We start from the raw sequence: 5,000 nt of genomic DNA on the forward strand, positions 1-5,000 counted from the left end.
CCGCGTGTAATTAATGGCGTTGAGGGAGATGGTCTCACCATTACTCTAGCAACAGGAACCATTAATAACGCTCCGTCTTAACCCAATTCTTCGTCTGTTGCGTGTCTCCTTCGTTCTGGTTTCGTTGAGGGATTTTTTTTTTTACTTTGTATCTTTTGAACTCATGCGTGGATGGGCGCTGGGAAATCATGTGCTGTATATTTGTTGTTGCTGTTGTTGTTTTTGTTGCGTTGTTCTCGTACTTATGGTCCTCGTTTTTTTTTCTCTCCTTATATTTTTCTATTTTAATTTTATTCATTTTTATCACTACTTGACTCTGTTACCTCTCTCTTGCATCGATAGAGAACACCAGTATCCGGTAACTAAAATTCCCTAACTGTGTAGTGTTTATGGAAAATTATACAGTGATTATGAGGGCTTGATAAGGCAAAATAAAATACCAGAACATGACCTCGATACGTGCTTCATGTATGCCCCAAGTGTATTTGTGCAACGTGTGTTTCCCATGTAATATAATCTTTGTAAATATAACTGCATCAAACACACAGATACATACAATACATACATACATTATATACATGGGAAATACACGTCACACAGATGCAATTAAGTGATGCATCAGGATACTTATTAATGGTTATTTTCCCTAGCCAATTGCAATATTGAAGACAAACGCTAAGGAAGTGGACGGCCTGCCAAGACGGAACGAAAGAACAACACTCGAAGACGCTTTTGAAGGACTTGGATCTCTGAGGAGGAGGAGGAGGAGGAGGAGGCTGAGGAGGACAGTCGAGGACGAGATGTTATCGCTATTCCTCGAAACTCCTTCAAGTTATCGCTTCTCTCTCCGTCTCTTTAGTGCTGTTCTTTACTTAAAGGGATGATGGTTTTCGGAATTGTGGAGAAGAACGAGGTGGAAGCGAGAGAGAGGAAGAAGGAGCGTGATTAAGAGAGAGAGAGAGAGACAGAAACAGAGACAGAGACAGGGACACAGAGGGACCGTGAGAGAGAGAGACCGAGAGAGAGAGACAGACACACAGACCGAGAGAGAGAGAGAGAGAGAGAGAGAGAGAGAGAGAGAGAGAGAGAGAGAGAGAGAGAAAGAGGAGAGAGAGAAGAGAGGAGGAGACCGAGAGAGAGAGAGGAGAGAGAGAGAGAGAGACCGAGAGAGAGAGAGAGAGAGGCAGACGAGAGAGAGAGAGAGAGAGAAGACGAGAGAGAAGAGAGAAGACAGACGAGAAGAGCAGAAGACAGACAGACAGACAGACAGACAGACAGACAGAAGAGAGAAGGGCAGAGAGAAGGAGAAAAAGAAAAAAAAGAGGGAGCAAGACGACGACAGCCGAAGCAAAGAGAAGAAGAAGTACGAGACAGACGCACATAAACGCAGTACAATAATGTCTTGCTAATAAGGAATCAGTCATGATCACCAAGAACACGTTTTGTTCTCGTGTGACCGCGGCGTCTAGATCCACCCCCCCCCCCAACCCCAGCCCCATCGCCCCCCTCCCCCTCTCCTTTTTCCTTTCCCCCCTTTTTCCTTTCCCCTTCCTCCTCCCCTCTCCCCCGCACCCCTCCCCTTTCCCCTTTCCCCCGCCCCCTCCCCTTTCCCCTTTCCCCGCCCTTCCCCTACCCCCCTTGCACCTTCCTTAGCGGGTCATAAAAGCGGTGGCACATTGTTTTGCTCAATGGCACAGGAGGGAGAGAGAAAAGAGAGAAAGGGAAAAGGGTGGCAGGCCCCTTTCTCACGCCCTTCCTTATCGGAATCCTTTTTCTCTTCCCCTCTCTTTCGCTCTTTATTCGTTTTCGTTTTCGTTTTCGTTTTCGTTTTCGTTTTCGTTTTCGTTCTCTCTCTCTCTCTCTCTCTCTCTCTCTCTCTCTCTCTCTCTCTCTCTCTCTCTCTCTCTCTCTCTCTCTCTCTCTCTCTCTCTCTCTCTCTCTCTCTCTCTGTCCACTCACCAGTACATATATAGATAGATATATACAGATAAATAAACTTACAAACAAACACACACACAGAACACCAGCAAGCCGTAACAGGGATTCTAATGATATCTACAGAATTCTGTTTAAATCATCTTTGCGTTTGACTTCTTAACGTTGCTCCTTTCGTGAAAATGAAACACACTATAGGAGTTAACTTTAATATAATATTCACTTTTATTTAATCTTTGTTCTCCTGTTTGTATAAGATAATTATGTGCTTGGGAATTCCATGGTCTTAGGAAGTATTGATAAAAAAAGGATGAAATATGCAGTAGAAATGAATTTATCAGAATCGGATGCAAGATGTATGGGCGTTTATGAATTTTGTTGCAAAATACTGCAATCAGCTGAACACAAAGAGTTGAAGGTGCACTAGAAATGTTGTCCGGAGAGATAGAAAATTACTTTTTCTTTCGCGTCGTGTTTTTTTTTTTTTTTTTTTTTTTGTAGTTATTAAGATCATCAAGAGTATTTTTGTTCGAATTCTAAAATGTAGTGGAAGAGGGGAGGATGTAGATCCGAAGAGACACGCTCTTAAAAGAAAAAGAAAAGAAGAAGAGGATGGAAGAAAATGATATTAGAAGAAGAGGAAGAGGAAAGAGGACAAGGACATGGAAGAGGAGAGAGAGAGAGAGAGAGAGGGAGAGAGAGAGAGAGACAGAAAGAGACAGAAAAAGCGAACAAGAGAGAGAGAGAAAGAGAACAAGAGAGAGAGAGAAAGAGACAGACAGAGACAGAAACACTCACTCACACACACACTCACTCACACACTCACACACTCACTCACTCACTCACTCACTCACTCACTCACTCACTCACTCACTCACTCACTCACTCACACACTCACTCACTCACCCTCACTCACTCACTCACTCACTCACTCACTCACTCTTCTTATTTGAGGAGCAAAATTACAAGCTAACAGAGCAGTGAAATAAAAGTCAACAAATACGAAGCTTTATTATGGTCTTCGTTACCTCCGTTACTATTTATTTATCACCTAATTAGCATATTTAATCATTTATTAATGTATCTGTTGGTGAATTTATCTGTCTGTTGTTTTGTTGTTTATTTACCTATTTATTTATATGTTTCTGTATTCACTTTTTGTTTATTCGTTTATTTGTTTTTGTTTCTTTTTTGTTTTGCCATTTATTTATTTATTTGATTTTTATTTCATTATTCATTTATTTATTCATAATTCATTTATTTATTCATTTATTCACTCGTTTGGTTATTTGCTTATTTACTTATCCATTTATTTATTTTGTGTGCGTGTATATTATTCATCTCATTATTCAATTATTTATCTCATTATTCACCTATTTATCTCATTATTCACTTGTTTACTTATCCATTTATCTATTTTGTGTGCATTCATATTCATAATGATGTTTGGCTGTTCGAAAATCACGAGTCAAATAATGTGTTCAGGATATTAAACTCGTTGCTTAAACAAATTTCCTTCGACTAGGGCGGGAGAGAGAAAGAGTGAGAAAAAGAGAGAAAGAGAGAGCGAGGGTGAGAGTGAGGGTGTGAGTGCGGGTGAGGGTGAAGGTGAGAGTGAGAGTGCGGGTGAGAGTGAGTGTGAGTGTGTGTGTGAGTGAGTGTGTGAGTGAGTGTAAGAGTGTGTGTGTGAGTGAGTGTGTGAGTGAGTGTAAGAGTGAGTGTAAGAGTGAGTGTAAGACTAAGAGTAAGACTAAGAGTAAGAGTGAGGGTGAGGGTGAGAGTGAGAGTGAGAGTAAGGGTGAGAGTGAGAGTGAGGGTGAGGGTGAGAGTTAGAGCGAGATAGACAGAATTCAAACCATTACGCCAACACTGCCACAATGCAAGCGCTATCGTTTTACATTAACGAGATCTATATTGAACCAGTATCAAATTTTATTTTAACGATAATTTTGTAACTTCTGGTTTGAAAGGTTAGTTTTTTCTCTTCTCCTTTTGATTTTTTTTTTTTTTTAATTACTTCTTGGAGCAGCTGCTGTATTTTTTTTCTTTTCTTTTCTTTTTTTCTTTTTTTTAAGGGGTGTGTCCTGACTCGGTTTATGAATATCTATAACTACGCTGTCGTTTCTTCTCCTTTTATTTCTAGTTAATGAAGATCTGTTGTAACAGTCTTATAGAATGATGCATATGTATGCTATGTAATGTAATGTTCGCATGTGTGTTCCATCCTTTATTTGTTATTGTTTATTTATTTTTATTTCATTTTCTTATTTGTATATATTTCTGGAAAGGGGGAAGGTGGGGCGTTAATGTACATATCATAAGGTAATACAATTAATATCAGTAATGATAAGTCTCTCTTTTTGGCTTCATCTTAATACCTTCTGTTATCTAGAAGCACACCGAAACCGATTTTTGATAACCACTCCAAAAAATATATATAAAAAACAAAACTATTTCATGGAACAAAAGGCATAGCAGCCAGACTTTTTCCTTTCCGTTTACATAGCGCTTCCCTCTCTCTTCCTGGCTGGGGCATCGCAACACCAACGCCAGGCAGGGCCGCGTGTTGCTCCTTTAATCATGGCTAAAGGTGATGTGCACAGTTTATTTCCTCGTGAAAGCGACTGAGAGAGAGAGAGAGAGAGAGAGAGAGAGAGAGAGAGAGAGAGAGAGAGAGAGAGAGAGAGAGAGAGAGAGAGAGAGAGAGAGAGAGAGAGAGAGAGAGAGGAGAAACAGGGAAGAGGGAAGGAGAAAGAGAAAATGAGAGAAGGAGAAAATGAGAGAAGGAGAAAATGAGAGAAGGAGAAAATGAGAGGAGGAGAAAGGGAATGAGAGAAGGAGAAAGGGAATGAAGAAGGGAAAGGAAATGAGAGAAGGAGAAAGGGAAATGAGAGAAGGAGAAAGAGGAAATGAGAGAAGGAGAAAGGGAAATGAGAGAAGGAGAAAGAGGAAATGAGAGAAGGAGAAAGGGAAATGAGAGAAGGAGAAAGGGAAATGAGAGAAGGAGAAAGAGAAATGAGAGAAGGAGAAAGAGAAATGAGAGAAGGAGAAAGGGAAATGAGAGA

Source organism: Penaeus monodon, chromosome 14 (genome assembly GCF_015228065.2).
Source record: "Penaeus monodon isolate SGIC_2016 chromosome 14, NSTDA_Pmon_1, whole genome shotgun sequence".
In the NCBI taxonomy this organism is placed as follows: domain Eukaryota; kingdom Metazoa; phylum Arthropoda; class Malacostraca; order Decapoda; family Penaeidae; genus Penaeus; species Penaeus monodon.